Source organism: Ictidomys tridecemlineatus, chromosome 7 (genome assembly GCF_052094955.1).
Source record: "Ictidomys tridecemlineatus isolate mIctTri1 chromosome 7, mIctTri1.hap1, whole genome shotgun sequence".
NCBI lineage: Eukaryota > Metazoa > Chordata > Mammalia > Rodentia > Sciuridae > Ictidomys > Ictidomys tridecemlineatus.
This window is the reverse complement of record NC_135483.1, coordinates 8,011,962-8,035,882: the sequence shown is the minus strand read 5'-3', so window position 1 is coordinate 8,035,882 and position 23,921 is coordinate 8,011,962. Positions and strand designations below refer to the sequence as shown.

Here is a 23,921-nt window from a genome sequence, read left to right as displayed (position 1 = left end):
TCATTGTTCTGCTAAGCCTAAGCGTAAGGTGCGGTTAGCAGGATGCGGGACTCTCAGCTCAGGATGGACCACAGAGCATCTCAACCATGGGAAGGGATTGGGGTGGAGGAGCCTGGGGAAGGGGGAGCTGACTATGGGTTTTGTCCCTTTTGTTTTTAAGATGTGCTAATGGAATAATCTGGCACATATGTGCCTGGACACTGCCTAAATACAAGGCTGCTTTGAGACCCGTGTAAAGAACAATCCCCCCCCTTTTTTTTTTAAAGAGAAAGTGAGAGAGAGAGGGAGAGAAAGAGAGAGAGAATTTTAATATTTATTTTTTAGTTTTTGGCGGACACAACATCTTTGTTTGTATGTGGTGCTGAGGATCCAACCCAGGCCGCACGCATGCCAGGCAAGCGCGCTACCGCTTGAGCCACATCCCTAGCCCCAAGAACAATCCCTTTAATGCAGGATTGAAGGCTGTTCGTTTGGATTTATTTGATTCTCTCTTTTTATTCTTCCACCTTTCTTTTTCCTTTTCTCTTTTTCTTCCTTACTTTTAACATATGTTTTGAGAGTCACAAACCAAGAAGCAACAAAGGTGAACAAAAACAGCCTTTGCCCTTGAAAGATTAAATTGTTAGCAAAGAAGACTTCCAATATCTTAAATCATCAGCAACATGGAGACAAGTCATGTTCAGAATAATACAAAGACCAAGGAACTTGCCTTAGTGTAGGACTATCTGGAGGCTTCTGTGTAGGTGAGTGGAGGTCTGAAGTCTCTGTGGGATTTCTCTGAAAGGCATGTGAGTAATGAGACTTTGGCAGGCGCTCGTGCAAAGGAAGATCAGTACAGGCTCAGGAAACAGGTTAAATGAAGACCTGGATTTGAGCAAACAGAGAATTGCATGGGTCATGTCAAATGAAATATTTTCCAAAAAATAATGATCGTATCAGAAGCCACCTTTGAAGTGCCCAGCTCTTTCTAGTCCTGACATCAGACACAGATGAGCTCATCCTGATGGCTGGCAAAGCCCATCACAGCATAGACGGTGCTGCGTCGACTCAGACACTGATAAGTACAGGTGAAATAATTTGCATCTTTTCATAATGGCTTCCTAGTAATAGCATTGCCCCTTAAAAACTGAGCTTCAATTTATGAAAATTGTCCACATTTAATCATCTCTTACTGTCTGGGTGATTGGTAACATTATTCCCATTTCACAAATGAGTTATAGATGAGAACAAGCCACCAGCCATTTAACTGTAAGGGCCATATAAAACCATAATCCAGACTCATGTGAAGAGCCAAACACAGCTGGAAATGGTCGTACACCTTGATAGTTTGGACAATTTTGAAGTTAGAAATTTAAAATTGATTGAGCTATGCTGAAAAGAAGCTGTTGTCAAAATTCAGCTGAGGATGATCATTTTCTGCTGCTATAACAAAATGACAGAGACTGGATAACTTATAAATACTAGAGGTTTATTCAGCTTATAGTGCTAGAATTGGGAAGTTTAAGCACATGGTGCCAGCATCTGCTCACCATCTAGTAAGGGCCTTCCTGCTGCATCATAGCATGGCCTAGGGCATCACATGGTGAGACAGAGCGAGCATGCTATCTCAAGTCTCTGTTCCTGTTTTGATACAGCCATATGTGCCTGTATCATGAAGGCCCCACTCTCATAACCTCACCTCATCCTAATTGCTTCCCAAAGCTCAACCTCCAAATATGAGCATATGAACTTAGATACTGATGTTTTAACACGTGAACTTTGAAGGGATACTTTCAAACCATGGCCTCTACCTTTAAAGAACTGTGACAGCTGGGCCAGATTTTAGGCCTACTCAGAGAATCGGTAGGAAATTCTAAGAGGAAATGGGCAGTTTTGAGTTGAATGTGGTGCGTGGTGAATGGAAATGCATTGCACAAGAAAATGGAAGGAGGCCCTCAGAAGATGACCTCTGGATGAAGAACCATTTGTCAGGACGGCTCAGGGTGGAGGCAGATGGAACCTGAATGCACTCGGGGCTTCTTATTCTCACGATGGTTCCTGGTGGACAGAGAAAGCCAATAAATAGCACGCTGAATGGTAATTGCAAAAATGCAGAGTGGACTCAATCTTCTTTCCTTATTTTCTCCATTTTGTCTCATTTATACCTTTTGGTGGGATCAAGATGGGAATTCCAGCTCCAAGCTTTCTTGTTGACCTATTCCATTTCCCATGTACCCTCTAGAGACATCCTGCCTGTTTTCTTTTTTGCCAGATGATCTATAATCTAAAGTATCACCTCTTGCTTACCAGAGTAATATCCACCATCTTGGTGTTCTCCGTGTTAAACTTCCAGTTCTTAGAAAATCATTGGATCTCAGGCATCAAAGGGGCATTAAAAGTTTACCTAGCCCAATCGCTCATCCAGTGATTGACTTTTGTCTGCACCGTCCTTGACAGAGTGTCTGATGGAACTCTCCTTGAACAGCTACGGTAATAGGAAACACAGTCCTAACCAATTTCTCTTGTTCCTCTACTGGGCAGCTATTATTCGTCACTGTAAATCCGTGCCTGCTGCGCCCAGAGAGCAGGTCTGCTGTGACTGCTGCCTTACGGTTCTTCAGTTGAGTGATGCAGTACTATCCCCCTCCAGCCCTGATACAAAGCACTAAAAGCTCCCTCTGGCTGAACCTGCCCCGTTCTTCTATTTTTATATGACATCTTTTAGTTTGTTCCCACCCCACCTCAAATGGACTACTCTGTCCACCGTGGGCTCAGTTCAATGTAATGGGCCAGATGGATTCGACCGGCTCAGAGCAGGCCATGACGGCTACTTTCTTTATCATTCAGTATTTCTAAGAAAATATTTTAATACTTAATCTGGGTAAAATTGAGTCAGTGCACCAGTCATGAATGCTTGGTCTGTCACTGCCCACACTCCTGGGATGAATCAATGAATCTTGATACTTGGAGGTGTGCACCCCCTAACTTTCATGCCATGGTCTGGGTGGGTGCAGCATCCTGGACTGGGAGAACAGGGAAGCACACCTATCCCGGTTGGGAGGTTCCATTGTGTGTCTCGACAGTGGCTCTGACACGAGTCCATGTAGACATGGCATGACTACAGACATCAGAAGAGCGGGCATTAATCCTCCTTTCCCTTATCATTGGATCCAGTACTTGAGATTTGAAGGAGCTATGTAGAGGCAACTGTGTGTTGACTCTCAAGAACAGAAAATAAAATCATTGTGCCCTTGGAACCCACCTAGAACCTAACATGTAGTGTGCTCTTAAAAATGCAGATCAAATGAACAATAGATGACTGATCATTTTTACCTTTCACTGATCCTTCTTCCAAGCCTAGATCTTTAGAACAAATACATATTCAAAGATAGAAAAATGCATAAGTTATTTTCTTACACGCAGGCTCCAGGAGAGAGGTTGCTCTATTGTGCTTCCATGACAACTCCCCCTGGCAACATGGCGGGTGGTCTTAGGGAGGGACAGTACCCTGGCAAAGAGGCCTGGAGAAGAGCAAAGCATAGTTATCCGTGATGGACCAAGGCCACACCTACCGTGCACCTGTTTCCAGAAGCCCGCTCTGACCTCCCAACACTGTCGGACACCCAATACCCCAGGAGGTGAGACAGGCAGAGGGACCCATGAGAAAGGTAGAGGACCCCCCACAAGGGCCTGGAACACGCATGCTCTCAACGGGAGCATCGTCTCCCAGCTGTTGCCACGCCTCTGGCCTCGAATGGGGCAGAGCGATGGCGCCTTGTAAATTACATGGGCTCACTCTGACTTAGAGGACTTAGTGCATTTTTACAAATGAAAATAATAAACCCAGAGGAAATATTATGAAAATGAATCTGTAAACATTTAAATTGAATGTAATCATGAGCAAGTCCCAGCTTAGACTAATGAAGAATAAATTATGCTGGGATGCAGAACAGGATTTGTTCCTCAGCATGACTGGGGGGGGGGGGGGAACTGTCGGTGGAAGTCAAAGCCCACATGACTGTACCACCTCGGCAGAACTTCCCTCTGTTTGTCTGGGAAAACAGGTCAATCACCTGAGCTGAAAATAATAACAGTGTTATGACTTCATTGCTGGAGCAATATCTCTTGCTTAAAACCTCTGTTATTTTTTTTTTCTCCCTCCTCCACTGTTTTCGGCTCACAAAAAGATGTAGGCTTATTTAAATTTTGGGATGTATTTCACTCAGATTTGCTGATCCACATACCATAATTTTCCCTCCAGAAGATATTGCTGGTAGCAATTTTGGATTTTGGAACCAGGGCTTTATTACTTCCTCATTATCACAATGTCTTTTCTCCTTTTATTTCTACTTAAACTGCAGATAGAATCCAGTGACACCATCTATTAGGCTAGTTATTGGCATTTTCTGAAATACATTGTCTTTTTTATCTTTGCTGATGAGACCATTAACTTTTAAACTCTGTTCCGAAGGGTTTGCTTTGCTTACAGATTTCCCCTCTGCCTATCAGAAATGAAAGCAATCTGTGCTACGCAGGGTCCCGGCACCCACTCTTCCCAGTTTTCAAAGAAACTCTGTCCCTACCTAGATAGATCACCTAAGCAATGGCTCCCACCCTCTGTCACACACCCATAGCCACCTAAGGCCTGGTCTCTGTCACTTTTACATTGCTCATACCCTTCGTCCTGGTCCGCTCACCCCACCCACCCTGAGCCTCACCAACTTCTGGGTAGATTTGTCCTTGTGCTCTTTCTGGTTCCATCTTGCTCTTGACCCAGCTATGGTCCCCAGTCTCCGCAGTGACTCTCACCTCTGATGTCCATGCTCCTGAACAGACCTAAAACAGAAGGAGCAGTGCAAAAATAACTGAGTGTGACTTTCAAGGAGGAGGTCATAAAAGTGAAGTGGCTTTTTCCTTGGTTTTTCTGGAATCGCTCAATCGGGCAGACGCCAGCTGCCATGTTGTGAGGAACCTCGAGCCACCCCACGGAGAAAGCAGGGACTTGAAGCCTCCTGCCAGCCACCAGCACTGACTCATCACAGGTCAGAGGGAGCTGCCTTGGAGCAGGTCCTGAGTCCCAAGCCAGTCTTCAAATATCAGCACCCCAGACAAAACGTTGACCATAATTTTGTGAATGATTCCAAGCCAGACGCACCCAACCCAGCTGCTTCTAGGTTCCTGACCCAGAGAACCAAGTGAACTAAGCCACGCTGATTGCTGTTTGAAGCCACTAAATTCTGGGGTAGTTATATAACAACAGAAGACTAACTTATGTATGGAATGTTTGGCTCATAGGTGGCAGTAATAATAAGAATTATTATTGTTAATCACTATTTTATTATTAATATCATGATGTGCAGAAAATTAATTGACTGGAACAAGTTCCTGGTGGGTGGTAAGAGATTAAGGCCAGAACCCAGGACTCTCAGGCCCATGCCCAGGCCCTTAGTAATCAATTTGTTACAACTCTATGGACTGCTACTGAGTCAAGCACCATTTTATGCCTTTGGGATCGAAAGAAAAATAACTTTCTCCCTGCTCAATGTCTTATTGTGCAGCAAAGTGCCCACCAATTTTGAAGAGCATCCGTATGAAAGCCGGGTGGCACAGAACGAGGGCCCGAGGGAGAAGGGCTTCCTTTCCCCGGGCCGTCTTCACCAGGCCTCTCCAGACCTGCGCCGTCACCCTGCCCGTTCCCTGCAGGTCTCCCTGCACCAGCTGGGGCTGCAGCTCTCCCGGGCTCCCCTGCTTCCTGACACCTCACCAACCAAAATGCTCACTCCCTTTTTCAGAAAGGACTTATTGCACCAAAAACTATATGGTTCAAGGGGTGAGCCCATTTGGGTCTTGGACTTTGGGACAAACCTCGGTGGCCTGTGTCCTCGTCCACTCTCTGCAGCTTGGCCTGTCTTGGACTGGGCTGTGGAGAAGACAAGTTCTTCAGGAGGCCAACGGTAGGTCGGCTGCCTACCAGCCTTGAAGGACTAGCTGTGTGACTTGGATGAAGTCACATCCTTGCAAGGCCCACCCTCCCTTCCTGTAGAACCTCATTGTGGCTCAGTCAATTTCCCCTCCCTGCTCTGAAAGACAAAAATCTTTTCTTATTCTTCAAAGGAGGTGAAGCCCAGGAATGGGGCACTTTGACTTAGCGAGGGGTCTTGTTCTCAGCACCCACAACTTCCTACAGGCACAATGTGCTGAGCCAGAGCGTCCATGTCCACTAGGGGCCAATGCCAACATATCCAGCCCTTGTGGCCAATGACAATTGAAACTAAAAACTCCCAAACATCCTTTACCATACCAAGCCGCCCTGACTAGAAAACGAATGTGTCAATGGCACAGGGCGAGGTCCGGGCCACCGAGTCCACCACTGTCCAAGTAGTCATCACACACTCCCCTTGTGTCCCAGGTGGTAAGACTAAGACAGGCAGAGGGACCCATGTACGATCTGCGTACAGAGGGCAGATGGGTGTTCAAGTCCAGAGGACACAGAAAATCAAAGTGGCAAATGGGGAGAAGAGCATCTCTCGCCTTGTAAACTCAAACCATTTGATCTGTGGGACACTGACAGACAATAAATCTGGGACTGCGTGAAGTCATTTTTATAGGCATTTTATGAGTATAATAACCCAGAGAAGGATTGCCCGGGACTGAGACACAGTTGAGGTTTATGGAAATGATCATTCGACGTGTTCTTTCTCCATACCCTCCTCTTGTATTCTGCACAAATAAATGATTTAGTTGTTCCTAGTTATATGTAAATATATAAATATGTTGCTTCCTATCCTTCTGAGGAGAGCCAAAATGAACTTGAAATCTTGCTCTTTTTTTGCTGTTTTTAGACTAATTAATGCGTTTTTATTGCAACCCATTTATACTTAATGATGCATTCACTAGCACTGCAAATTGGAAGATGTAAATGATGTTATATTTTTTTATAGGTTTTGCTGCTTTTTTGGTGACCTCATAATATGTCATGGGGTAAAAAGAGTAAATTATCAGCCTTGGTTCATTTTCTAGGTTAGAAAAGAACACTTTGCAACTCCCTTTGTTAATTGAAAGTTTGGTTCCTCCGAGGTCCTACTTAATTCCTTCAAGCCCATTCAGACCGCCAGAGAGGCGTCTGAGCAAGTCATTACCGCATGTGAATGCATTAACTTGGAAATTGATCAATCCATCATGTGAATGTTTCCAGCCACTCCAAGGCAGGCCACAAAATCCTAATGAAAGCCCGCCGTACATGGTGAGGGACGCCACCTTCGACAAGCACTTGCAATCAATCCAAGGGCCTCCGCTAACCTTTGCTGGAGTTGGTTTTGTTGGGTGTGTAGTTTAACAAGATTGAAGACGTGACTGGGTCAAATTAAGGAGGACGTCACCTGTGCAGCGGAGTGGAATTGTCTGCCATGTAGTGTTGAGAGCCACAGCCAAAGGGGCCCCAGCAAACTTCCAGCTGCCAGCAAGCTTCAGACTGCCCCAGCAACATCTAGCTGATTGACTCCTCTGCGGTGATGTTCATTGGGCTGTTTCCCTGCCCTTCAGACTGCCAGCTGATGATTGGCTCACAGCGGCCCCAGCAACATCTAGCTGATTGGCTCCTCCACGGAGCTGCTCATTGGGTGACTTCTTTGGCTCTGCCCACGCAACCCAGCCAATCGGCCTCAAGAGAGGAGGATTGTGGGAGGTTGAGAGGCTGGTGTGGGGCAGTCTGAAGCTTGCTGGCAGCTGGAAGTTTGCTGGGGCCCCTTTGGCTGTGGCTCTCAACAATGTAGGTGGCTAGAGCAAGGAGTAAGCATTTTAGGTATCCAAAAGTGTCGCCTTCCTTAACGGATGCAAAACAAAACACTCCCCCATGCACCCTTTTCCTTCCCTCCATCTCTCCCTTCCCTCCTTCCTCGGGAACCAGCTCCTTTAGCAATTTCATAAATTATATTTTATATGGTATATTAGAATGAGCACTCGCAAATATGAATCTTTTAAAGCCAACTTCTAAGAAAGGATTTATCATTCCAGATCATTATCTCCAGTTTTATTGATGAGGGAAAAGGTTGAGAGAATTTAAGGGACTTGCCCAAGGTCATAAACAAGTAAGGGCTAAGTAGGAACCTGAACCTAATTTTACAGCATGTAACAATCTTCTTAATTATACGTGTCATCCTCCTTTTATTAAAGAAATGGACACAGGAGAGTTAAAACCTTTCCCACAATTAACCAACTGTTTAAACAGAAAATTGGTATTTGAATCTCTAAACCTAAAGAATGAATCAATTTGCACTACTGGGTCTGAGCCACATATCACTACTAAAAACTCATTAAAGCAGAGTAGTGCTTTAAAAGTCCAGATTACACCAGAATCCATGTTAGACTTGGGCATTTGATAAATATGAAATAATAGATCAACAGACAAAAAGTAATTTTTCAAAAAATGGTAGTAGGAAAAGTGGTAGTGATTTGGAGTTGAATATTTCCAACTTTATTCCAAAATAAATACAGATGATATGAAGACATGGGTTTCTGCAAGCTTACAAATACTCTTTGGGGTGTATATGTGTAATCACACTGTGCAGAAGGCATATGTATGGCCTAAAATTCAAAATCTAAAAGTTTGATAAATTTGACAGCACAAAAATATGTCTACAATGCAAAAAAGAAAAGTACAAACTGAAGAAGTAGTACAATTTAAGGCAAAAATAAAAGACTTGTTTCTTTAATATATAAAGAGTACTACAAATCAATAAGAAAAAGCATTCTGGTGGAAAGCAAAGGCAAATCAGATAAATCACTGATTCTCAAAGACTAAAAACATAAACAGCCTATTCCAAAGTAGATATTAATTTCACACATAAAAAGAGAAAAGCAATTGAGAATGTAACAACGTTTTTTAGCTACGAGGTGGGAAAAGATTGAATAGTCTGATAAGATACTGTGTTGAAGAGGAAATGGATTAATTAACAGCTCTGAACATTGATGCCATCTCCAGGGAAGGCAGCTGATTCTTCTCTACTTTTTAATCGCCCTCCTCTGGTACTTTCTCTGTTTGGGGTTGGGGTGCTGCTCTGGGTTCTAAGAGGCTGATTTCCGTGGTTGCACCTCCTCACTTCTTGGATACTTGGCTTCTGCTTGACATCAACAAGTAGGAGGTGCTAGAGAGGTCAGGGGGTCTCAGCCCTGGAAGGTGCACCCAACAGGCAAACAATTCAACTCGGCTGCGCATTAGCAATACTTAACTTTCACTGGGAGGAAGGACTGGTCTCTGGGGAGGGTCGATTTGGAATCGTCTTGGAGGATGTGCCCAGGCCTCTTGCCTTCAGCAATTCCTCCCAAACACACAAAACCCTCCAGCCAAAGTTCCACTGCAGAGACGCGTGGACTTCCTCTGTGGACAACTATTGCCCATCTCTTCTCCCCAAATGCTTCACTCTTCAGTGGCTTTCCAAGACATTCTCCAAACTCAGGAAGGAGTCTCCGTGGTGAGAGTTGTGTGTCAGCTGTTTTGGTTTGGATTTTAATCTGAATTCTATTCCACCGCAGTTTTAGTGCCATGGCCATGGTCCACCACTGAAGTGACCTTGGTGCCACCCAACCTCCCACCTTGCCTGTGCTGGTCTGCATTTGGAGGTCCCACCACAGCTCTGTCCGGCAGCCATGCTCCTGTAGAGGTGGCTGCAAAGCTGGGTTCTGAAGACGTCAGGCTGTACCCCGAGGAGTGAGGAGAAATGGCCTTTGAAGAAAGAAAGCATGTGTTGAGCCTCAGGGGGAAGCAGATGTTCAAGGATGACAAGAAACTCTGAGTGACTGTGACCGATGGGGATGTGGACAGGGAGAGGAGCACCAAGCAGGAGCACCAGCGCCCAGCTGAACGAGGACTGGGAAGCCCTCTGCAGGAGACAGGCAGGTGAGGAGCTCTGTGGAGGCGGCGTTTCCTGTCCACCGGGTGGACAGTGGAGCACCAGGTTGCCTTCTTAGAAGGCCATACAGAAAGCCCTGGGAGGTCCTGCCACCTCACACCTGAGCTCTCTTCAATCTGCAGTTCCATGTTTTTATTGTATGGGAATCTCATCAGAAAATGGGGAGACTGCAGCGGTATTGGCAAGTGTCATGAGCAGCACATAAGTCATGGCTTTGAACTGGTAAACCCTGGACTCTGGGCTTCTGGGAAGCTGCCATGAGAGGGTCTCAGGGGAACAGCGCTTTGCAAGACAGCTCCTGCTGCCAGGGAGGATTCCTGCTGGTCCTGGAATTCACCAGGTCCAAATCACGATTTCCCAGCTGCCCAGAGAGAGAAGAGATGGGCATAAACTGCTCAGCCCCCACCAAGGTGTTGTTCTCAACTTCCTCCTGTTCACCTCCAGAAGTTCCTCACACTGAAACCCTTGAACGCTCACGTAACAAAGGAGCAGGCTTTCGTCCCCTTGTTAGATCAGTCTCCATCCGAGCCTGGATCACCACGGGCTCCATTTTCCTGTCCTGTGCCCTTATTTCTTAATGTCTCTTTTGACTTTTATTTTCTGAAGCCGGCTCACAGCCTGCGTTAGGTGAACTGTTTGTCTGCGTCCCAGGCTGCGCTGGACAGGCAAGGGCAGAGCCTCTTGGACAACATGATGCTAGAGGCAGAACCCTAAGCAACATGCTCAGGACCCCTGTAAGCAAGGTCAAGAACTTTCTGGAAACAGTAGGCAGGGGACTGAGGACTCTGAACTGAGAAAATGAATTTTTCAGTGCCTATTTTGTGGAAATAGAAGCATCCGGAAGAGGATCCATAGACTCTAGAGAAGAAATTAAAATTAGATTATTATACAATACATCCTTCATCTGTTCCTCCATGAGGAGGATTTAATGCTGTATGTAATTATAGTTTATTATATAAAATTCAGCTTAAGATAACTACCTAGTAAACGGCTGATTGATTTCCGTTTGAGAGGCTGCTTCCCTTTGCTGTTTATGCTTCTGCCACCGGGGACCAGGCTGAGTAGGAAGGCAGGGACAGGCCAGGGAGTCTCAATTGAGGACCCAGAAACTGACAGGGGGTCTCCTCTTCTCCTTCATTACATTTTTCTTTTCTGTTCTCCTCCTGCCAGTCCTCTCAACACAGACCATCTGTCCCTTCTTCCCAAGGGTTAAAAGTAACCTACATCAGGTAGAAACGGATAAAAAGATAAATCAACACCCCTCTGCTGAACACGGAAAGCTAAAAGGGAGAAAGAAATTGCATTTGCCTTTGCGCTCAATATATCAAAGTAATTTATGTCAGAACCACTCTGACTGCTTTCATACATATTCGGTTTTAAATAAAATCAATCTCGGCAAAAACCTGTAATAGCTTTCTTTGTAAGCCTCTTTTTTAAAAAAAAAAAAAAGGAAAAAGAAAAGTTGCTGATATCTGGTTCCATTAGAGGCAAATTTGGTTTATTGCCTCACAGAATCACTCATCCTAATGAGGCATGAGGTTAAGAGAACACATTAAACAGTTAATGAGCACACAGGAGCTGGGAACCAGGCAGAGAGTCCCCCCAACAGGACGGCGGAGGGTTAACCCAGCCTTCCAGCCAGTGGGAGGGGGCAGGCCTAGCCCAGCCGGGCTGGAGCCCACTCTGGGAGGTGGAGACCAGGAGAGGCTAGGAAGGGTTTTCCCCAAGTAGAGAGCACGGTGAGGACCAGCAGTGGCCCAGCCCAGCCCTCTGGAACCTCCCCCAGGGGGAAGATGGGCAGTGAGGCAGCAGAGGCAAACCCCTGCTGGGACCGCTCTGCTCCTGGTGATCCCCATAACTGGAGATCACCAGAGGTTAAGTAATGGTCCAGGGTTACCCCCAGCAAGCAGACTGCAGATCTGGAACACAGACCCAGGCTGCACAGTCCCAGGTCACCCGTGCTTAACCAATCCGCTCTCCTGCCTCATTCGCATCCACTGACCTCTGCGCATATGGCTCCATTTTGATCACCACAAAGATATTCTGTCACACAGGGAAGGTGAGGCTCCCAAGGTTGGAGTTCCTCGTCCTCTGTCTCCTATTCCAAAGTGTTCCTCCTGACTTTCAAAGTGCTGGTAAGAGAGCACAAGAAACAGACTCTCACTCCAGATATGCCTACCACTGGCTCAGTGCAGACATGAGTAGGTTCCATGGTCACATTATACTGAGAAAGAAAGAGGAAGCCCAGGTCACAGGGAGCTGATTAGCCCTGGACTGGTCCTATTGGCTCAGCTTCAGTGTTCTACGGTGAAACAAGCATAATCCTCGTTCAGGGAGGAGTGTGATGAGTGAGAACTCCCAGGACAACGTGGGCACAGAGACAGCACGTGGTGACTTAAAGATGGGCACCATTTTTCGCTTATCACCTTTCTCATATCTTCCCAATCTTCTTCCAAGTCATGCTGTGGCGCACACTCCATCAGGGAGAAAAAGAAAGGTCATTGTGTTAGCCAGTTTTGTGTCATGTGACCAAAAGCCCTACAAGAACAAAACAGAGGAAGAAAAGTTTATTTGAGGCTGGTAGTTTCAGAGGTTCAGTCCCCAGTTGACTGACGCCATTGCTCTGGGACCAAGTGGAACAGAAAATCACGACAGAAGAATCTGGCACAGGAAAGCTGCTCAGCTCACGGGAGCCAAGCATGCACCCCCAGTTACCTACCTCCTCCAGCCACACCCCACCTGTTAACTCCCAGTAACCCATTCAGATTACTGACACATCAAATGGATTAATTCACTGATGAGGTTTTAGCCCTGATCATCATTTCATCTCTGAACATTCCAGCATTGCAAACATCAGCTTTGGAGGTGGGGATATCTCATCTCCAAACCATAACAGTCATGATATTTTTGCCTGCGGTTGGGTGGAAATATAAGAAACATAGGTCTCTACTGCAGAGGCTACAGGTTATCTGATAGTTTGTTGAGGAAAGTTAGGATTGGAACAATAAATCTGTTCTTCTAGATAAGCATTGGCGTTCTTCTTAGCACTTGAACTTTTGATAAATGCCTTGCCTCTTGATTTTCTACATAGGGAACAGAGCCTCTGTGCTAAGGGAAGCTGATGATAAGAATTCACCCATGAACAAATTGGTCAGGCAGATCCCAGGCAACCACATCAAGAGTCCTGGTCTGTCTGCAAAATGAACTGATATATAAGAAAAAATACATCACCTGCTGACTCTGAGACATTGGCTGTACAGTCTCTGGAGGGTTAGATCCCAATATTTACTTTTTAACTAAATATATCTGGTACCGGATTCCATAAAGGAATATAAACATTGAGCATATCTAGGGAGATTTATTCTCAATTAAATTGAGCAAAACTATATTAAGAATTTTCCATTCCGTGAGTACAGGTTAAACCCTTGAGATTTGAAGAATAAAAACTATGATTATGGCTTTAGTGTACAATATTATTTTTTGGAGGAACAGTAATGAGTCAGTTAAGAGAAAGTCCTGATGTTGGGTCTCCTGGCTTCAAATCCATGTCCATTGGTGAGTAATTGTCCACCAACACCCCAGCTGCTCAATCTCACTGGCCTCTAAGAGTGTGATAATGGGCTTATATAAAGTAATGAATGTAAAGTTCTCAGAACAACTTGTAGCAGGTAGAAAATGATGTGTAAATGGTAGATATTTTTCTCACTGAAGCTAAAGCTGTACAGAACATTAAAGAAGAACTAATGCAACCCAATAATTTCACAGAATAGGATGCAGAGGCCCAGAAAAGTAATGAGAAAAATTATTTGCATCAGACCAACAACCAAAATGTAAGACTTCAAAATATTAAAAGAGACTACTAAAAGGCATCTTTGTGATCTTAGTATGGGAAATGATTTTTTTTAGGCAAGAGACAAAAATAACATTCAGAGGGAGGAAACTGATTCATTTACTGCAATAAAATTTGTGATTGCAGAGGTAGAGAGCTGAGCTCCATGGTTCCCCTCCACTCCCAGCCCAACATGGAGCTGGTGGAGGCTGAGCTCAGCCTTCTGGCTTACATAATGAAACCCTAATAAAATCTTTGGACACTGAAATGCAGGTGAGCTTCCCTGAGTCAGGTAATTTGGGCATGTTTTTGTACATTGGGTGATACACTCTGATTCCATGGGAGAAGACACAGAAGCTTTTCACTTGAGACCCTCAGCTATTTTGGTGGCTGATCATGATTTGTATCCTCATTTACCATAACAACATTAAAATCATAAAAAAATAATAATAAATAAATAAATAAATAAAAATCAACAAATGCCAGAAAAGTGTTATAAATCATATAATCTTTTGCAGAGTTCTATTAGTCAGTCATTCATTCATTTTCCCAGGTTCTATTAAACCTAAAGGAGTAAGGGGAACCCACACATTTATAGTTAGTTGGTCAGATTGTGACTGAGCTGAGGACCCTAGGTTTGCAGCTGGTGACCAGAGACATAGCTTGTGGAAGAGTGTGCTCTTCACCTGTGGGGTTGGGTCTAACTCCAGGTAGTTAGTCAGAATTTCTTTGCAATAACAATCAATCAGGAAATGGAGATGAAAACAGAATGATAAATCACTCACACTTAGAAGCTTATCAAAACAAAAATGTTGGCAATATCCATGATCAACAAAGATGAACGAAACAAGAACTCTGATGCTTGAAGGAACTTTGGTGTGACAACTTCCGACAGTGTCTTAATCATGGTCCTCCTAGGACTCAAACTCTGAGACAGGGAGGGAGGAAAAGAAGGATAAGTCTCCTGCTAATGAGTTCCAAATGCTACCCCATGCCAGAATTCCAAACCAGGGCTCTTTCTGCCACCACAACAGCCTCCCCCAGGAGATGAAACAAAGAGGCATTTACGGTAAAACCCTCGACTCCACACTTTCTATGTTGCGCAATAGTTTTAATCATCATAAAACTCAAGGAAGTTCAGCCAGGATGCTCTGAAAAGGGTCATGCTGTTAGAGGATGGTTCTGAGAGTCGAGCTTGTTCTCCAGGATCTAATATAAAATGTAGGCGGTAGAACCCTCCAGAGCACAACTCAAAGCTGGTGAGACCCAAGTTGTGGAATTGCTGCAAGCCTTGGTTGGCTCACCTATAAAGTTCCAATAAGCGCATGTCATCTCATCCAGAGAGGGTCGACATGACCATCCCCTGAATGTCAACTTCAAGACCTACCTGGGTACCCATGCCCTGGTCCACTTATGCATTCATTCTACCACCGTGAACTCCTGCAGCAGGGCACTCAGCACCTGGGCTCCATGATACATGGAAGGATTCAAAGAACGTGTAGGAGAACGTGTAGGAGAGCCTGCTCGGTCAGAAAACGGGTTTATAAAAACCATGGAAACCACACGAGGGAATAATCCTGGAAAACAGAGACAGGGAATGGTCAGGGCCAAGGAGTCGGCTTCGGATGGTAGAAAATGATTCAAAGAGCATGATGTGGGATAGGAGGGTTCACCAGGAAGGGGAAGTGGTGGATGCATTTGAAGGCAGGAAGGATAGAAGCAATGACATTGAATGACCTTGACTAACTCAGCACTTAGCATTCTTATGAGATCACTTCCAACCAGTCCATTCCCCTTTAGAAAATATTAAAATAAATTAGAATACTGCCTTCTGTTATTTATAACTAAGGCCTAATTTATAATTCTTTTGGTTTATAATTTTTATTTCTGTGATACATACACATATATCTAATTTTGTAGGCACACATTCATCTTTTCATGAGCGGCCCCATACAGCGCTGCAGCATCTCTCTCCCTCCCAGTTGGCAAAGCCTCATGATTGACTTTGTATGTCCTCGGTCTTTGATTTACCTCTTTGTTTCAATAGCACAGAGTTTTCCACTGATGCATACAAAGTGGTTTACTCAACACATTTCTTTCTGATGGGCATTTAGAGCTTGGAGTTACAGATGCTCTGCTTTGGTATGATTTGTCCCCTAAAAGATTCATGTGCTGGAGGCTTGGTCCCCAGTGTAATGATACATTGATAAATCATGAAACCTCTAAGAGGTGGGGGTCGTGGGAATGATTAGGTGATGGGGGGCACCACCCTTGAAAGGAATTAATGCCTTTCTCCTCTTAAGAGAGTGGATCAAGTCTCACGTGACTGATTTAGTTACTGCAAGAGTGGTCTGCTATCAAATGAGGCCATCACATGTGTTTTACCCTCTCCCATGTGCCACTCACATTCTTGCACACACTCCCAGCATGTGATGCCATTCACCATATGTGACACAGCATGAGGCTCTCTTCAGGTCTGGCTGCCTGACCTTAGATTTTCAGTTCCCAAATCATGAGCTAAACAATCCTTTTTTCTTTATAGAACACATAGATTCAGGTATCTTGTTATAGCATCAGGAAATGAACTAAGACAACAACCAAATGAAAATGTTTACTAATACTTATGTTCTCCCTTACACAGGTATTTATATCAACAAGCCTCATTCTCCCAGAGCCCACTGGCCCATTGCTTCTTCCCAAGTACGTCAATGGATTCCCATTTCAGAACCTTTTCCATTATTCCCCCACTTTCTTACAAAGTTCTTCTTCCAAGAAATTACCTAACTCACCACCTCTGAGATCCCAAAGAGGTCTTTCTTGACCTCCTTATCTACAATGAAGTACTTCTACCTCCTTCTAGCTCCTCTGGTCTGTTTTAGCCAGAGCATTTAATTACTATCTAACATTATGTCATTTATTTTCATACTTATTATTTCCCTGGGTAGAGTAGAAGGTTGAACACAGGCAGGGACGTTGTTTTATTCACTTCTGTGTTTCTCACATCTACATGGCATGTAAAAATAATTTTTGATTAGAGGAAAAAATTTATGAGCTTGGTAGCATGGCTGGGTCAGCAGAATGCTGAGCATTTAATCTTAACAGATGTTGCCAAGTTGCTCTTTCCAAAGACTTATAATCTCAACAAGATTTCCTGTTTTGCTTACTCATGCCAGAGGTGGGTCATACCAATCTGTTTAGTTCTGTTTGGGTTTGATCATTAACGAATTAGTAATGCTGAACACTCTCCTCGTCTCGGGAAATTGCACCCCAACGTAACGCCTGGTTCTGCGTCCCCTGAGCTCATTTCCCAGTGAGCTCGTCCTCACTTTCTTACTGATCTGAGGGAGCTCTTTGTGTCACGGGGTCATCAATGTTTTGTATGAAGAATACATCTCTTCTTCCGCTTTTTGAACTACCTTATGCCAGAGATCATCGCAATGGCCCTGGGTAGGATGGAGGGTCCACACAGCTGTTCCCCAGCCCCCAGGATGACAGGTTCTGACCTGACCATGGCCCTGTGGATGGGACATGAAGTGCCTCACCAGGGTCTTGGTTCCACCGTGAACTGTGTGCAACTTTGGGGTCAGTTTCAGCCTCTCGTTCCATAGCCCCCTGTAGGTGACCCACCACCCTCACCCCCAGAGGCTTCCTGGAGGAACAATGAGATGATCAATGTGGAAGTCCACAAGGTCCTACCCTGACGCAGCCTCAGGTGGAGTAGAGAACAGAATGACAGACAGCTAGCATCTCGTTCCCTAACTGTTTCCAGGTAAATGAGAAATCTGGAAACAAGAAATTCCCCTAAAGACACTGGTGATCGTTGATAAGCACCCTGGGCTGCCCTTGCACAACAGGAACAACCCTGGATCCGGCCAGCTGCCTGCACCCTTGTCACCCACACGAATTCCACTGTTCTGAGCACACCTCAGTCTCTCTGAACTACAGATGTATTTTCATAAAGAGAATTGTAATAATTTTCATGGTTCTCATAAAGATAAGAAGAATTTTTTAGTGATAGCACAACATAGGCTAGAAAGCTTTATATGAATTCTTAATGTGTAGGAATTCAGTTAACTTCATACTCTAATGTTCATTAAAGTCATAATTTCAAATCATGTATGTATATATATCATGTGTGAAAATAGCAAGTGCACCTGGTATGTACGCATGTTTTTAGCTCTGGGATTACATCTGACAGAGTCACTTCTTGCTCATGAGTTCTTCAGTTTCTGTTTGAGCCTTCCATGGTCCTACATTGTAGAGGAGATGAACCAGTTTTCACTGCCATGTGTCATGGCGATTCATGACTTCCTTTCTAGCTGCCCATGGGCGCCAGCAGCAGTTAAGGGCGCAGTGTGGACTCCCTCCTCTCTCCAGGCCAGGAGCACACATTTCTGTGGGAATTGCGCTGGGGTGGGGGTGATATTTTTAAGTTCATCTCACTCCCTTAAGTTAATCTCAGTATATAGTACCACAATCATTTTTAAAGTCCCTATTTATTTCAGGTAATTAAAATGCTAAATGATAAGAACCCAATTAAGAGAAATAGTTGATAAGTAGATGGCTCATCAGTTTCTCAAGTTAGATTCTGAATCATCAAGGGCTTAGAGGGTACCTTTAAAAAAGTGTCTCCCAGCAAAGAAGCAAAATAGAAACCCAGTCAGAATTGTTCTGTTTGAGTGGAAGGTAAGGGGTGAGCCCTGAAGGTGGGCCTTTGAACTAGAGGCTCCCGGAGGAAGGCCTCAGGGGCAGGCCACAGCAGGGCGGGCCACAGCAGGGGGGGTGTTTCAGGAACAGCCAGGGGTAGGGGTGCGGAGGGCCTGACTCCTTAGCCCAGAGGAAGACGGTGCACTTCAGGTGGTCCACCAGACCTGGTGCAGAACTGACAGGGGAGGGGAGAGAAGGGGGAGTGGGCGGAGGAAGGGCATTCCTCTAACAAACACACCTCCTGAGGACTTTGCCAGAGCCGGCTCCCTTCATTATCCAATGCTCTATAAGCATTTTACTTAGAGGTATTTGGGGGAGAAAACTGAGTCCTGGAAGACAGGACACTTTCAGAGGGTCCCTAGTCCACAGCGATTGCTGGCCAGGGCAACAGGGGAGGGCCACAGACAGAAAGGAAGGAAGGGAAGGCCCAGGGAGAGCACGCCCTTCTCCCTCCAGGCGGGTCTCCTTAGCTCACTTGCTTCTTCTTTTCTTTCCTTTCTCTCTCTTTCTGCCCTCTAAGAAATACTATATGGGGCATGTTTTTAAAGTGACCTGGAAAGAAGGAAAGGTCTACTTGGATATACCAGATACACATGGCACAGGCTTCAACTTCCTGTTGGCTCCCAGGTTTTCCAGAGCAGTGTGCGCGCTGGAAGTTAAAGAGTGGGATGCCATTTATTTGTTCATTCATGAGGCCCGTGCAAGATGGCACGGCACACAGCCCTGGGTGGAATACTGCGTACCCAGGGGTAGTTTACACAGAATGTGCTAGGGCTGGGGAGGGAGGCACAGCAGGTGGACATTCCTGGCGACCTTGCTGTCCACAACAGGAATATCCTACCTGCAGTGCCAGCCAGTCACCCACACTTCAACAGCAGGATATGACTGCCCTCAGAGTGGTCTTGTCTATGCTTGTATAAGTGGCTTTGGGTGGGCCGAGAATGGGGCAGGTATGTCTATGGGGATTACTCCCTAACCCCAGTGTCTAAGACTGCAATTGGTGTTAAAGTGAGGGGCAAATGTGACCATTTCGGTTTAAAAATGGAGAACTTCTTTTCAACCATTGTTTCAGAGAAGGATATGTCCATGAAGTATGTGACTCAGGTGCTAAGTATATAAATAAGGAAATAAATAAGCAAATATGCAGAAAAAAACAGTTGTAACTTCAGTGTAAGGAGAAGAGCACTCAAGTTATGGGCAGATTGCTGGCATTATCTTAAAAGGCAAAGCAGATCTGAGGGCACCAGATCTTTTTCCCTGAAAAAGCTCAAATTCATGGGAAAAGGAAAGCTGATGTGATTTAGGCAACCCTCACACCTGAGGCCATGAGCCCCGGAGCACCATCTGCTTTTGCAGTTTGATTTTGCATCTCAGCAGATCTCTCAAGCCCCTCCCTCTGAGATGCAGAGATTCTTCTGCCTTGGGCTATACGCTGAGCGGTAGAGATGCTTTTAGTTGTTCTTAGAAAGAGGAACCACGCAGACTCCCTGAGGTCTCAGACAGTTGCAGAACCAAGATGGTGGCCTTTCATTTTGAAACAAACAGCTCCTTCCCCAGAGGTACAATAAGGGTAGGGAGCTTCCAGGCCCACATGCCTCCTGGCTCTTGCTCAACTCTACTCACAGCTGGGGATCTGATCCACATGGGTCTCCAGGCCATTCCACTGATGGAAGAAAATGCATGTAAGATACAGGTTCTCAATTCCAGGACCTGCATTCTGTTGTCTTTGGGCTGTTCCACCTGGCTCTAACATCTGTGACACCTTTTCCCAGGGGCCAGTATATTCCAACACACCCACTGGATGCCTAGAAATGCAGAGACAACCAAACCCTAAATTTTAATGCCTTTTTCATCTCATTCAAATACTCATCATGGAGCGTCATTGTAACTTTTGAAGTTTGAGGTGCAACAGCAAAACATGCATGAACTTCTTCTTCTTCCTTCTTCACAATTTCACAATGATTTATTCTTAGCATAGATCTCAGCAACCTCAGCACATCATTTTCCCCATTTTACCCTTTACTTGAAAACTTTTACCTTCCACTTGAAAACAGTACTGCACAGCTTCTCTTTGGCACATCTAAATTGCCAGCATCACTACTTTTGGGAATTGCGACCATCATAAACTACACTACGGGTGACCTGAACACAAAGACTGCCGTAACCGTCAATCTGATAGCCAAGATGGCTAAGTGACTAACAGGTGTGTAGCATATACAGTGTGGAGACACTGAACAAATGGAAGACTCATGTTCCAGGCAGAATGGAGTGGGGCAGGGTGAGATTTCATTACATGACTCCGAAAGGCACACAATTTAAACTTATGAATTGTTTATTTTTGAAGTTTTCTATTTAGTAGTTTCAACCTGTGATCGAGCTCTGGTAACTGAAACCATGGGAAGTGAAACATCAGGTAAAGCATGACAACTGAATCTGCGCCTGAGTCTTGCTGCCTTGTTCTTGGTCTCGGCGCAGGCCTGTCAGACCAGCTCTCAGGGCCAGGTGTGCAGGATTCTAATCCTGGGATCTAGGGTCCTAGCCCTAAGCTAGGTCCCACCCAGTTCATGGGTCTCCTACCTCTTGGTAAATCTCTTGAAGGTAGAGCTATCATTATTACTGCTATTGACTAAGTATATCATCGAGAGAGACAGAACAAATTTATAAGCCCAGATGGCTTTTAATTCTCACAACAACTTCTATAGGATAGGTAGAATAATTAATCCTATCTTGCCGATCTGGCTTAGCGATAAACTGAAATATGAAGTTAAGAGGGAATAATGTTGGTCTTTTGGTTTCATTGGACTTTAACTTTTAAGTGAAAGAAAGTTTAATTTGGGAGTTTTAATCTCCCATTAAAAGTACATCAGTGGGCATCGTTCACAATCTGAACATGGGGTACTGGGGTTTGCTGTCCCTGTGTTGTGTGTGAAGTTTGGCCACCGTGGCTGGCATTCCACATCTACTGGTGCTCTGTCGTAGTCAATGTGCTTGGCAATCTTGAGACAGAAAACAAAACGGGGAATGTGTTCCTTGTACCAGGAGCACTGTGAATCTGGGTTAACTCATGTGACATCCGTTCTGACTTCCGTCAGGATCTCTTGGGGATAAATGCTGGCTGGGGACTTGGGCACCCAGAGGCTGGGTCTAGTCGAGTTCTGACTTGTGCTGCATCTTGCCTGGCAGAGGAAAAGCAGAGTGAATATTTGTTGAATAAATAAAGACCTTAAGATAAACCTAAATTTTTTTAGAATGAAAAGATATGATTTTTAAAAAACAGACCTTTGACAAGCCTCTCTTCCTCCTTAAAGATTCAACTCAGCTGGTCTTTGTTTGTCGACACCTGGCATCTCTATCCTAACCATTCCTTCCTCTGTCCTTTCCCCTCATCTTCTTTCTATAATAAACATTTAGGTCAGTATGGGCTCTGGCTTCAGAGTGAGACCAGGTGGGCTCACAGTCTGGGCTTACCACTTGTTATCTTCATGACCTTGGGATTCTCTGAGCAGTTTATCTGTCTGTAAAATGGGGATAATATTAATATCTGTACCCTAAGGTTATCAAAAAGAGCAATAGACAGATAGGAACAGCACTCAACACAGTTCCCCGTATGAGATAAGCTCTCTATGCAGTGTGTCATACTGTACCATAATTAGTTGGATACATCGTGGTCTCAAATGCTTGACAATGAACACCCTGGAGACTGGAATACTGTACTACTCATCCTTTCAATCTCAGTCCAGCAGAGAATGAGCATTGTGTATTACATGCTTAATTTGTTGAATGCAAAACTTTCATTGATATGCACTTCACAATCTCCATTTATACCTGTATGTGTGATCTCATCCTCTTATTGATGGGGAGGAGCTGTGAGGGAGGGGAAGCATTCTAGACTTCGATGATTAGGACTCTTCGTGAACCCAGGCCTGGACTGTGGCCTTCACAAATCCTTAGCACTGTTGGAGTGTTTTCTCCCTCTGTCACACTGGGTGTTTCTCTTCTCCCGGGTCAGTTAGGTGTAGGCTCTGATAAAATGGTTTTTCTCTAAGGGAGGCCTTGTTAAGATCAGGATGCTCTAGGTGGATTATAAAGTAGCTACTTTCCCTCCTCCTCCTTTCCTCCAGCCTTCACTGTGAGAAGCTAATAGACTTCCAAACAGTAATGCACACGACCTGTGGGGCTTTCTAAGACTGGGACCCCCAAAGGGTTATATTAATGCACTTCTTTATTTTTTGGAGCAATTTTAGTTTTGCAGCAAAATTGAGCAAAAAGTAAAGACATTCCATACATTCCCTGCCCACTCTCGGTATTCCCCACCAGAGTGATTAATGTTACAATCAGTGAACCTACCTGAACACATCACTGTTATCCCCCGTCTATTGTTTACATTTGGTTTCTCTTGGTGTTGTACATTCTCTGGGTTTTGACACATAATACACAAAACTAATTCACCTCCCTCAATATCAGCTGTGCTCCACCTATTGGTCCCATCATCCTCCCTCACACCTGGCAACAATAATCCCTTTACTGTCTCCAGAGTTTTGTCTTTTTTGCAATGTCATACTATGGAAATGACACTGTGCATAATCTTTTGGATTGACCTCCTTCCCTAGCAATATGAGTTTAAGGTTCCCCATGTCTTCTCAGATCTTAGAAGGTCATTCCCTTTTGATATGGAATAATATTCCTGTCTGGACATTTCACATTTCCTTTATCCGCTCACCTATTGAAGGACCTTGCTTGTGTGCCCAGGTTACGGCAATTACTAGTAGAGCTGTGGTAAGCATCCACCTGCAGGTTCTTATGGGGGCTTATGTTTTCAGTGCCTTTAGGTAAATACTAAGCAAGATTTCTGCTTCATATCTTCAAGGTGTATTTAATTTTTCAAGTAACTGCCCAATTGTTACAAGGTAGCTGCACCATTTGCATTACCACCAGCAAAGACAGGAGTCCCTGCTGCCCCACCTGCTCACCAGGGGTCAGTGCTCTCCGTGCTCTGGATTTGGGCCGTGAATGTCGTTACCTAGTGGTATCTTAAAGTTGTTTTGTTATTCACATCTCTAATGATATATAATATTGAGCATATATTTATTTGCCATCTGTATATCTCCTTTGGGGAGGTGTCTATTCATGGATTTTGCCTATTTTTAATTGGATTGTTGAATTTTTTATTGTTGTGTTTTAAGAGTTCTTTAGACAATTATTTGTCATCTATGTATTTTCCAAAAGTTTTCTTGCAGTCTGTGTCTTGTCTTATTCTCTTGACATGTCTGGAGTTTTTAACTCTCAAACTTGTCCACATGATACTGCCAATATTTCCTCAAGTATAGATTGTTTTCCTAGTTAGTTCCCATAGTATTTTCTGACCCTGGAATTCTGTTCCAGTAAGTTGGGATTCTTTGCATTTGCCTTTCTCTCTCTTCAATTTGTGGGGGTACTGTTTTGCCTATAACTTCAGTTTTCTGGTAGATCTAAGAATCGTTGGCTTTTCATTTGTTCAT

The 23,921-nt window shown here is 44.5% G+C and overlaps 2 long non-coding RNA genes across 2 annotated transcripts in view; both read right to left on the bottom strand.

Annotated features, from left to right (window-relative positions):
* Nucleotides 1-660: 660 nt before the first annotated feature.
* Nucleotides 661-5,948, bottom strand: LOC120892691 (uncharacterized). The gene is made up of 4 exons (XR_005737458.2): nucleotides 5,845-5,948; nucleotides 4,698-4,815; nucleotides 3,397-3,500; nucleotides 661-864 (listed from the first exon to the last, which is right to left on the bottom strand). It is a non-coding gene; the product is annotated as an uncharacterized LOC120892691 (long non-coding RNA).
* A 2,472-nt stretch (nucleotides 5,949-8,420) lies between these two features.
* LOC144365395 (uncharacterized) overlaps nucleotides 8,421-23,921 on the bottom strand; it is a 107,827-nt gene continuing 92,326 nt past the window's right edge. Inside the window, exons 3-8 of the long non-coding RNA XR_013423770.1 lie at nucleotides 15,104-15,293; nucleotides 14,502-14,644; nucleotides 12,314-12,425; nucleotides 11,890-12,019; nucleotides 10,868-11,107; nucleotides 8,421-10,745 (exon numbers count right to left, since the gene is read on the bottom strand). This is a non-coding gene — a long non-coding RNA (uncharacterized LOC144365395). The remainder of the gene's footprint in view (nucleotides 10,746-10,867; nucleotides 11,108-11,889; nucleotides 12,020-12,313; nucleotides 12,426-14,501; nucleotides 14,645-15,103; nucleotides 15,294-23,921) is intronic.